At 42.9% G+C, this 12985-nt stretch overlaps 1 pseudogene; it reads right to left on the reverse strand.

The window, feature by feature from the left end:
• Positions 1-462: 462 nt before the first annotated feature.
• Positions 463-12985, reverse strand: part of LOC129817117 (protein broad-minded-like) — a 32742-nt pseudogene continuing 20219 nt past the window's right edge.

The raw sequence follows: 12985 nt of genomic DNA on the forward strand, positions 1-12985 counted from the left end.
CACTCTGTCTTCCACCGCATTGAGCTGCAGACTGACATCCAGAACAATTGTAACAAGTAATTTCCATTTAAATGTTTAATTGAGATGAAATATAGATGTACTAAGCAGCTGCGGATACGTACAAAACCCAACAAACCCATCTGACTGTCTGTCTAAAACGGATCCCCTATTGTTCAAAGTGTGAATCCTCAATGAACATTTACAAAGTAGCATGTTTCACACTGTCCAAGTTGAAGCAAGGACAATGAGGAAATTGTGTAAGCATATTTCTGTCTAGCTGTATTTGAGCCAAAATGCATGCTACAATTCATCACAAGAATATCTCCAGATAAGGCCATGATGTAATATTTTAGTCAAACTACTAACAATCTGTTGATGGAGCTGGGACTCAGTTGTTATCTCTTGTGGACAAATTCACTAGCTCTAGCTGTATGAATATGACTGTACTCTATGGAGAGTGTCTCAGTGTTTCAGGGCTTTGCGGTGCCGCAGGTAGTGTGACTGACAGCCAGCCAGCCTCACCTTAAGGAAGACCTGAATGTCCTGGGACTGCGTGTACTGCAGGTGTTCCAGCACGGCCACACACATGTACACCTGGTAGTTCAGCTGTATCACCACACAGGTGGACACATATTGGCAGATCTCAGGCCAGCCCAGGTAGTTCCAGAAACACTGGCCCAGCCAGTGCAGACACATCTGGAAAAACACCTACCCACACTAAGAATGTAAACCAGAAAATGACACAGATGAAGGGATGATATTAAAGGTTATGAATGTTTTAATCTAATCCACATGACTTGGAGAAATAAGTACTGAGGCTTTGAGATAGTGGTGCTGTGGAGCATGCTGAGTGGTTGTATGATGTCTATCATGTGCTTTACCTACAAAATTAACTGGAGAGCTTGGCTCTAACAATAATTAACTGTCTTGTTTCTCTACCCAAGATACTGAACCACACAGAGGACAATCATTATTTTGAATGCATAATGTATTGTAATCAAACTCCTATCTTCCTACATTAAAACAATGACAACTTCTAATTCATTTTTGTAAGAACAGATTTATCCGTAAAATCAACAGTACACTTGACATCCTTTATAGGTCTTTCTAACTGTCTTTTCAAGGTCTTCTCAATAACAGTATTTTGAAGGGAAAGAAGTGACATTCAACTTGAACTATTCAGATAGACAGAGCTAAGGCCAGTCCCAGACGGATCTGCTAGCTCCTCCACCCACTCACTCCACACTGCAATTTACTCTGTATGTTTACCACAGGAGGCTGGTGAAGGGAGGATGGCTCATAATAGTGACTGGAATTAAGTGAATGGAATCAAACACAAGGAAACCATGTGTTTGATGTGTCGAGACCATTCAATTTATTCCATTACAGCCATTACTATGAGCCTGTCCTCCTGAATTAAGGTGCCACCAGCCACCTGTGATGTTTACAGTCTGAATATCTCTCCTAGCAACCCCAGATGATGTGGCATAGCTGCAGGTGCACAATATCTTGCCATTCCTGATGGAGGTGACCTCATCTGAAGGTCAGTTTCATTAGTGATTCCTGCTTTGTCATGTTATCAAAACGTATTAGGGCATAATTTCATTCATGGCAAGAACATACTGGATTGATATATAGAGGTTGATTGGGAAGGTGGGTGCAATAGTTTGCACCCAATGACTTTAAATCTATACTGTAAACTCTTTAGCTTAAGATACTCAGTCCCTGATGACACATACGAGATGACAGTCAGCCTGGAACACTGAGCCAAAAGAAGATGAGATCAAAACAAGACTTTCAAGGTGAACTCTTTGTTTGGACATGAACGTTTACGTCAAAGGAATCAAGTGTGGCAAGCCGAACAGTAGAGGGATTCTGCAGCCTCAGTTCTGAACTTCTTTATAGAGAATATGTGTGGCTGTGACCTTGAAGAAAACATATTACACTTTCATGAAAAATCATTTCTATTCCATTTCAATGGTTGAAACCAAGGTCAAAATAGTAATTAAGGGTATCCATTTGATTATAATATAATCCTGTGAAAACAGTGGAAAGTGAAAGGACATAGGGTGATATTGTACCTGGGAGGGGGTAAAACCGGACATCCTGAAGGTAGAGAAGACCAGTGGCATGTCAGGCTTCAGCAGCATCTCTACATAGTGTGTTGTACATAAGTAGACTGGATAGATGCCAGCATGAGCAATCTCCATGTGGAGGTGAACCTAAAAGGCTAATAAAATAAAACATGTACAGAGCAGAGGACTTTAACTACAAAAGCCCAGCTCTGTAGGTTAATAGGTAAACGTGTGAAAGTAACATTCAGACAGACAGCTGCTTTGTCTGATTTTCACTCCTCATTTTCCTCAAAATAACAGAATTGTCAGAGCCTGAATGCTTTCGAAGAATGCAGTATGTGTGTGTGTGTGTGTGTGTGTGTGTGTGTGTGTGTGTGTGTGTGTGTGTGTGTGTGTGTGTGTGTGTGTGTGTGTGTGTGTGTGTATGTTCACAGTCAATTTGCTACTACTACTTAATTACTTGTCCCTGTTTTCTTAGGTATTGACAGGATCAATCGCATCAAATTTATAGAGGATTTTGCCACCGCTGTTTAGAAATTCTCCTTCATTGGCGACATGGTGTGCATACTCCCATCTGTCTGCATACATCCTGATTTGCATGCACTGCTGCTCGGATGGCAGAGCTATGAAGAACTATAATCATTTGTGCAAAATTGTCCACGGTAGCATTACCATTTCCAAGACATTCTTACCCCTGCAACTCTATTAACTTCAGCGTATTCACCAACATCTGCAGAGAGAGATTGCCGTTTCCACATTTTATGGGGACAATGGTAATGACTATGCCACCATAATCTCATCATATTCACCATTTCCATCAAGAAAACATGAGGCATTAACAATCCCTAGTCTACAAAGATACAAACGATAACATAACTCAAAACGTGTACGATTTGGCTCGTGTTGCATAAATTGGGGCGAGAATATTTAGTATTAAAATGCAACTCATCTTTCCAATGCACAGCCATACAAATGACAGTATTTCATAATAATCCAGTTGCAGCAGGATTTAGTAGAAGGTCCCACCAAATGAAAGAAGTGTTTATCTCCTCACATACTTTTCACATCCTCTTCCTTGATTACTCCTTAAGCTGCATGCAAATGGAAGGCAGAGAGAGACAGAGGAGAGACAGCAGAGACAACAAAGTTCTATTCGTCAGACTGGAGGCCTCTTGGTATTCAGTCCCTTCCTGGGAGAGCGAGGGGTGGGCTGCTGGACTCATCGATCCGTGGAGCGTAGCGGGCCAGAGGAAGGCCGATGTGAGCAGGTTAATATTTTTTTATTCAACCAGGCAAGTCAGTTAAGAACAAATTCTTATTTACAATGACGGCCTACCAAAGGTAAAAGGCCTCCGACGGGGACGGGGGCTGGGAATAAAATAAAATAAATAAAATAAAAATATAGGACAAAACACACATCACGACAAGAGAGACACCACAACACTACATAAAGAGAGACCAAAGACAACATAGCATGGCAGCAACACATGACAGTACAGCATGGTAGCAACACAACATGACAACAACATGGTAGCAACACAACATGGCAGTAGCACAACATGGTAGCAGCACAAAACATTGTACAAACATTATTGGGCAACAGCCCAAAGGGCAAGAAGGTAGAGACAACAATACATCACGCGAAGCAGCCACAACTGTCTGTAAGAGTGTCCATGATTGAGTCTTTGAATGAGAGATGGAGATAAAACTGTCCAGTTTGAGTGTTTGTTGCAGCTCGTTCCAGTCGCTAGCTGCATCGAACTGAAAAGAGGAGCGACCCAGGGATGTGTGTGCTTTGGGGACCTTTAACAGAATGTGACTGGCAGAACCGGTGTTGTATGTGGAGGATGAGGGCTGCAGTAGATATCTCAGATAGGGGGGAGTGAGGCCTAAGAGGGTTTTATAAATAAGCATCAACCAGTGGGTCTTGCGACAGGTATACAGATTTACAGTTTACAGAGGAGCATAGAGTACAGTGATGTGTCCTATAAGGAGCATTGGTGGCAAATCTGATGGCCGAATGGTAAAGAACATCTAGCCGCTCGAGAGCACCCTTACAAATCAGGACAGGTCATTTCACTGAGCAGCCATTACGAACACAGGCTGTAAAACAGTGATCACTAAGGTCGTTACAGAAAACACCAGACTGGTACATATCAGGATTATTTGTGAGAATAACATCAAGGAGACATCAAGTAGCCTTTGCTGGGTGTTTGGAGTCATACCTTGTGGGATTGGTAATAATCAGAGAAAGATTTAGGGAGTCCCATTGCTTTAGGACGGTCAGGAGGTTTAAGCATGTCCCTGTTTAGGTCACCTAGCAGGACAAATTCAGACTTAGTGTAAGGGGCCAGGAGAGAGCTTAGGGCAGGTACGGTACAGGCCGGTGCAGATGGAGGACGATAACACCCAGCAACAGGCAACAAAGAGCTATTTGAAAGTTTAATGCTTAAAACCAGCAAATTAAATTGTTTGGGGACAGACTTGGTGGAGACAACCGAGCACAGAAGGTTTTCCTTGGTAAAGATTGCTACACCCACCACCTTTGAAAGATCTGTTTTGCAGAAAAAGGTTATAACCAGAAAGGTTAACATCAGTGTTCAAAACACTCTTCCTTAACCCATGTCTCAGTAATGACCAACACATCTGGATTGGAGCTGTGAACCCACACTTTCAACTGATCCATTTTAGGTAATAAACTTCTAGTGTTAATGTGCAGAAATCAGGCTTTTACGAGAGCTGAAATCAGTGAAGCAGATATCAGAGAACAAGTCAAAATTGGGGTTAGCAACACTAGATGGGCCAGGGTGCACATGCACATTTCCAGATATCATCAGCAGTATACAATCAGTACAATCAGGGCACGGCTGAGGACAAGGAGAGCTCTGCAGTGTTGATTTATGACATTTGAATGTGCATTAGATGGCAACAAGCAGAAAATGCTAGGGGATGGTCTCTAAACAGCAGGAGTAGGCTTCAAAGGCCTCTGGATTTAGATGGGGTAGGCTGTGAGAATCTCCTGACATTTTTGAGCTCAAAGGATTTGACACCTCTCACTTCACACCTCAGTGCTAATTGAAGTTGTATCTGTTCTGTCCTAGCAAGCTTGGTTGCCTTAAGTTAGCATTCAGTCCTTATAAAGTAAAATATATCATTGTAATGCATTTTTCTTCTTGGCTCTCAAAATAGCTTCAGACTAAACATTACTCACTCAGTTCCGAGTTGGATGGTGTTTCAGGTTTATGTTGTTGTTTGCCAGAGTATATGCTGTATAGCTTGGAAATAGGAATCTTTGGTAGTAGGAATCTTTACAGGTAATTTTGTCCACAATCAGGTTGTAGGTTTGGAGTTTTGATTTGGAGTGAAGGTTATGTTGTGGAGGGTAGTATCCTGTATATGTCCTTGCCAAAAAAGTGTTTCTAACTCTAAATCTATCTTTTTGAAATAACATGCAGAAAATTATGTCTCTCTCTCTCTCTCTCCATTTATCCAGCCATGAGGCAAACCAGTCGTGGCAGGGTTAGGCTCCCTGCAGTGTCTGGTGGGGGGTGTCAAGGAGAAGCTCTAACAAAGTGCAACATCTAGGCCTGTCTGACTACCCCCCCCCCCCCTCCAATGTTAGGGAGAGGTCCACTACAACAACCACAACATCTTACCTAGCGCACCACAGGTCAGTCTCAGTAGGCAGCAGAAGAGAGGGGTTACAGATTGAGGGGGCTGAGGCTGGACGCAGTGGGCCTTCTCAATGTGATTGACAGGCATGTACTGCAGGGGAGTGGAAGCGGCCAGTCAGGATGCTAAACAGAGAAGTATGAATCTGAATTCAAAACAGAGCATAACCATGAGAGGCTCTTACCAGGGAATAAAGAGAGGAGTCTCGGCAGAACTACAGGTGTCACTCTGTTAAGGAAAAGGTCCGTTTCTAAAAGCCTGAGTGTTCATGATGAGTCCTTGAAAAAAGACAGGTGTAAAATATCTCTTCTACCTCTGAGAGAGAATAATAGAGTTATGACCCTGGAATTGTCTGTGGAGGCTAAGTCAGTCCCTTTGTGATTCGTGCGGGTGTCAAACATAGATAGCTGATAAGGATACAAAGCTCCGATGTGAGTTTAGTTCTCTGTTGAGAGAGGAGCTCTTGGCAACGCTTCACCAAAAGACAGAGGTCCTGCTCGAATTCATTGCTCAATAACTTCAGATATCTCCCATACCTACAAACAAACACAAATTGACACAAATTCAACAGGGCTCTACTGATCTTATTGTGTCCATTGTCACAAAGACATCACAAAGTACGTTAGAAAATATTCAGGATTCTAGATCACACTCTGACTAATTTATTCACCAAATTATGAGGTGTGCAATCAGAACAATTAGGGTTAATAGAAGATATAATTAGCCCAAATGAGCCTTGTTTTAATGCTCTTCTGTTCATTAGCATATTGCCCAAAGACAGTATGACATATCTTAAAGGAGTTCATAGAAAGTTGACCCATTGTTCTAGAATGTCTCTGTAATACTGCTGATCACCGTATAATTCTGTAATAATTTTAGTTATCTTTATTGGTCGCTGAGTACCCTCTCTGAGAAAATGGCTGGTGCTTACTGGGGGGATTGAAACAAAGCTGCGAGGTTCAGTCAGACTTTGAGGATGCAGACGGCGTACCTGAGAGGCCTGAATCCCCAGCTGGTCCACAGATGACAGGCTGCCAGCCTTTACGCCGCTCTCCGATGCTATAAAACAGGCAATAAAGGAACGGGAAATTACCAGGGGTTTACACAATCGTGCTCCCCAGCCATGAATAAACATTTAAATTCAATGACTGCGGCAAAGCAAAGAGAACGTGACTTTGCCAAAGCTCGCTCATCTGGCGAAATGACACAAACCCTAATCACACCTCTATGTGATACATTGCAGAAACGATCAGACGAGCGATCTGTATTCATCATAGAAACCAATGCATGCTTTAATTGAGAAAATGACCTTGATGAGAGTGAAGTAAACCCAGACTGACTGCTGCAGTTCTGTGGAAACTACTCTCCTCTCCTTATTAATGTCAGCGAACCCCACTTCCTGATTGCAATTACAATCTAATGGAGATGAATGACTTCTCTCTCCCGTCTGCCATTGTTGCCTCTTGATAGATGAGCCTGTGAGAAATGCCTGGGAGAGATGTGGAGAAGCTCACAGGGTTAAGGCTCCAGAAAATGTCTCTGCTCCGTACAATGGCAGCCCCTCAACTTGAGCAAATCTCTGAGCCTATTGTTGATGTCAATCACAAGCCATGACAAGAGAGGGAAAGAGAGTCAAACCACACTGGCTATGACAGCTGCTCCCCTGATGGACCATTTTGTGAGAGGAATAACTTGAAAGAGGAAAGGAGAAAACAGGGCATGGGAGTGTGTGTGACTGAGGGGGGAGATGGAGAGTTTATTTTGCCTTTTTCTATGATTCATCGTCCATTGTGAGCTCCAGCCCAAGAGTACAGCTCCGTTCTGATGAGCATATCTCACACAGCGACTCCAGTGTTCGTTTGGCCTGAGTTAAGCAAGCGAAGCGGAGAAAGAATACATTCTGAACATATATGGTATTGATCCAGACGTCAGGACTAGAACACCTACAGGTCTCAATGAAACACTCACTGACCTCTACACCTACAGTATGTTACCAAGTCAACCATGTATTACTTCTCATTGACTAACAGAATTGTACAGGAACACATAAAGGAACATACTTAAGGGAATGGGTTTCAAAGGTTATAAAGGTATGCTATTAGCCTCTAGGTTTCAGGGAAACCATAAAACTAAGCTCCACAAAAACATGAAAATAAAGATTTAAAAATCAACACCAATGCCTTAGAAATGACAGACCATTATTGACTGGACTGACGTTACTGAAGCAAGCTCCCATCAATAAATAATGGGCAACATTGAGGTCTCGGGGGACCCCGGAAACGTTAGTGTGTGTTGATAGCATTATGAGGCCAGTTCGGATGAAAGAGCACCAAGGCACTGAGAATCCTTTGAGCTTCAAGGGAAAGTTAAATACTGTAACTAGTGATGAGATGGAGAGAATGTGCTTACAGTTTCCCTGAGTGAGGCCTCCACTGAACAGTAAATAGCCTGCCTTTGGATTTCTGGACAAAGAGCCAGATGTCATGATGGAGCACTTTGTACAAGATAAATAATACATGCAAAATGATTATAACACTGGGGAAAATAACAATATTTGAGTTGCATTTAAAAGGTTTGGTTCTGTTTAAGTGGTGGATGCTGATTTGTCCTGTCATTAGATGTCCACACAGATGAGCGGCACATCACTAATTAAAACACAGTTAATTATAGATAACAAAGCTGTGAAAGTGATGGGGATGGGAGCGTTTGTTCTATCATTTGCTATTTACTTGTAATTAATAAAAGTGTCACCACTGGAATAACTTCAAGCCAAAATTCAAAGAAATTTAAGATGTGATGAATTTTTAAGCAGTTTATGAATAATGAACAAAATGTCTGCATGAAGGACTGGGAGGTCTACCGACATTTCAGTAAGGCACTTTGGGTGGGAGACTGGGAGTGGCTGTCAGGGTAATATCTCCATTGTCATTCCTTTACAAGATAAAAGGGCCCGGCGCAGGACACACACCTTTCCATATCAATTAAATGTAAAGGTCAGAGGGAGATAGTTTTCTGACATGGTATGGAAGCATGTCGACGTCATAGGGCTGCAGCATGTTCCTGCCAGGCCTGTCTTTCCTCTATGTTCCACAGACACGCCCAATGGCAGACAGTCTCTCTCTCTCGCCCACTAGGCCCAGGTAGACCCTGAGGGGCTGGGAGGGAGACAGTAAGCTCCTCAGCTCACCCTGACCTTTGTATTGTGCAGGGGGGAAGAAATGCTCGGACTGCGAAGCAGAGAGGTGGCAACACAGCCTTCTCCAGTAGATCTGCCAGGACTGGTGAGGAGACAGGAAACACACATTGGATCAGCCAGGACTAGGGAGGAGACAGGAAACACACAGTGAATCAGCCAGGACTGGGGAGGAGACAGGAAACACACAGTGAATCAGCCAGGACTGGGGAGGAGACAGGAAACACAGTGGATCAACCAGGACTGGGGCGGAGACAGGAAACACACATTGGATCCGCCAGGACTGGGGAGGAGACAGGAAACACACAGTGAATCAGCCAGGACTGGGGAGGAGACAGGAAACACAGTGGATCAACCAGGACTGGGAAGGAGACAGGAAACACAGTGGATCAACCAGGACTGGGGCGGAGACAGGAATCACAGTGGATCAGCCAAGACTTGGGAGGATACAGTAAATACACAGTGGATCAGCTAGGACTGGGGCGGAGACAGGAAACACACAGTCAATCAGCCAGGACTGGGGAGGAGACAGGAAACACACAGTCAATCAGCCAGGACTGGGGAGGAGACAGGAAACACACAGTCAATCAGCCAGGACTGGGGAGGAGACAGGAAACACACAGTGGATAAGCCAGGACTGGGGCGGAGACAGGAAACACACAGTCAATCAGCCAGGACTGGGGGCGGAGACAGGAAACACACAGTCAATCAGTCAGGACTGAGGTGGAGACAGGAAACACACAGTCAATCAGCCAGGACTGAGGTGGAGACAGGAAACACACAGTCAATCAGCCAGGACTGAGGTGGAGACAGGAAACACACAGTCAATCAGCCAGGACTGAGGTGGAGACAGGAAACACACAGTAGGTTTTAGGAACATCACAGAGGCCTTGGATAAGCCATTTATCTTCAATGCTACATCAGGCAAGTACAGATTGTGCTGCCTTTATTATACACACAGCAGGGAAAAGAGTAAAGTAATCAAGCATCTTGTTTATCTATTATACAAAGAAAGGAAGCTCTGTGTAGACATTTTTTCTTATTTCTAAGATACATCAAAAGCCTTCGTCCTGGGTGCTTCTTTGTCTCTAAATGAAATAAGCAATCAGGAAGTATGTTACTCTGTACACCGCAATCCCTTCACAACCAATAACTCAGAATGGAACTCTTTGAAGTGACATTCAGAGGAAGAAATTGAACACACAATGACACATAATCATGACGGTTTCAATGAATAGCAACCAATCAATGACATAAACACCCTCAGAGAGTGCAACAGTACAGTACATATACAGTAAATTAAAATCGTATATGGGTAAATTAGTCATCTTTACCGTTATTTACTGTTACCCAGGCAAAGTGATCATCTATACATTTGCAGTTGTAGGCAGAGAGATATTGGTTCTTCATTATCTAGTAGTCTAGCAGCACACCCAATATGGGCCTATCATTTCATCCACTGACAAATTTATCATCCATTTATTCATGGGAATGTAATGGACTATCAAATGTTAACAAACTCTGGTCCCTGTCTGTAGTTTGAATATAAAACAGATGAGTTATAACCCAACAGCGCTATAATTCTCAAAAACAGTGTGGATTGTAGCATATCGGAATGGCTAGAACATGGAAATATGGATTCCCAGGTTTTATTGATAAACTATTCAAAGTCAGTTTTTTTCCGCTCTGACCATGTGAGCTGACCAGTAATAACCTGACCAGTAATATCTTTTTAATATCTTTTTTTATATTTTATACATAACATCATAATATATCACTCCCATTTGCTGAGACAATGTTGGACTTGGTGGTCATGACTTTACAGTATTGTCTCCTGCAGGTATCCATCCAGCTCCCATCCTTCTCTGTGTCCTTGGTGGAGGCCAGGAAGGCACTTATCTCAGAGTCCACAGACAAAACCAAAAGACATCACTCACTCACTGACTACCAAATGCAATCATTCATATCCTAATTTACTTTCAGGAGAGTCTATAGCCACCATTATGCAATCAGAGCCATCTTTTATTTCAGAAACCCTGACCTTTTTAACAACATTGACATTGTGTCTGAATCTAAAGTACCACCTCACCTCACAGACATTTGTTTAGAATTTCAATTAGCCTCTCTAGCCTTAATCTCTAATGTCAACTAATGCTTGATGTTCCCATTCAGGCATTACATTTTTAAATGTCTTTTTTTCAAGGCCTCTACTGATTAAGGGGGTATTGTTTGTATTGAGTGTTTTGAATAGCCTACGTTTATATATTTACACGACAGGCAAAGCAGAACTGTAATGAAAGGAAAGGTTTTAAAGCATTAATTAACCAGGGGAGGATCCTTGGCACCAGGTGGAGATCTTGTGGCTGAATGAACAGCATTGTTCAAGAGACCCTGTCCTTGCACCCAACTCCACAGCTAATGACAGACATGCTCACCCAAACCCTTCATATGAGAACTTCAAACAACAAAATCTTGTTTCGCCTATTGGAAAATTATTGCTGCATAACTAATACCCTTACCATGGTCAGGCAGAAATACACTACATAACCAAATGTATGTGGACACCTGCTTGTCAAACATCTCATTCCAAAATCATGGGCATTAATAAGGAGTTGGTCTCCCCTTTGCTGCTATAATAGCCTCCACTCTTCTGGGAAGGTTTTCCAGTAGATGTTGGAACATTGTTGAGGGGACTTGCTTCCATTCAGCCACAAGAGCAATAGTGAGGTCGGGCACTGATGTTAGGCGATTAGGCCTGGCTCGCAGTCAGCCGCCACTTGACATTGCACATGGTGATCTTAGGCTTGTGTGCGGCCGCACGGCCATAGAATCCCATTTCATAAAGCTCCCGACGAACAGTTATATTGCTGAAGTGGCTTCCAGAGGCAGTTTGTAACTCAGTAGCGAGTGTTGCAACCGAGGACAAACGCTTTTTACCATTCTGTGAGCTTGTGTGATCTACTTCATGGCTGAGTCGTTGTTGCTCCTAGACGTTTCCACTTCACAATAACAGCACTTACAGTTGACCGGGGCAGCTCTAGCAGGGCATAAATTTGACGAACTGACTTGTAGGAAAGGTGGTATTCTATGACGGTGCCACGTTGAAAGTCACTGAGCTCTTCAGTAAGGCCATTCTACTCCCAATGTTTGTCTATGGAGATTGCATGGCAGTGTGCTCGATTTTATACACCTGTCAGCAACTAGTTTCAGGACTTCCTCTTTTTTATGTTAGAACAAGGGGTGCGAGTAGAAGAGCACTGACCTTCTGGAGGGCCCTAGGGGGAAGTCTCCTCTCCGATAGTCCTCCAATCACACTCATATGCACCAGGATGTGGTTCCTCTCAACAGACAGACCATCAATGATGAAGATGGGGGAGGGGATACAAAAATGGGAGGAGAAATTAGGTGATCTCTAATTCAGAAACAAAACTGGCGTGCTTGCAGGCACATTTATTTTGTGACCAGACAATTCACAGCATTTCAATTCATGACCAGTCACAATATCCATTATGGAGGCATTCAAAAGACACTTTTGGAAATGGCCTTTTGTTTACGCTTTATTTCATTTTACTGTGACAAGGCAAATGATACATTTCTCATTTTGTCGTGATTAGACTAACGGTGGAACCACAGCCTGTCATAACATTATGAGGCACAGGAAAACAAACAGCTTTTCAAATACACTTCACCAGACAATGTATCGGTGATGTTGTCCTTCTGACATTGCAACAACATGTCGTAAATGTTGTACTGTGACTTCAGATGCAGGAGGGAGTCTAGGTTGCAGCATCACACACTTAGTAATCTGAAAGTATATGAAATTACATAGATAAACAAATGTCACTTCTCAAGGACATACAATTACAGATCGTACAGACTTAATCCTCATAAAGTTAGTTACCATTTGATTTAGAGTGCTTGCTCTGAAAACCCATTGGGTCTAGCTGCCTTCTGCCTACAGACCTGTAATGGACAGTATGTTGTATTTTTTCCCAGGTCTTATAAAAGTTATTATTTGTTTCCGCACGCCTGCCTTATTGCCTTG

Source organism: Salvelinus fontinalis, chromosome 20, assembly GCF_029448725.1.
Source record: "Salvelinus fontinalis isolate EN_2023a chromosome 20, ASM2944872v1, whole genome shotgun sequence".
NCBI classification, from domain to species: Eukaryota; Metazoa; Chordata; class Actinopteri; order Salmoniformes; family Salmonidae; genus Salvelinus; species Salvelinus fontinalis.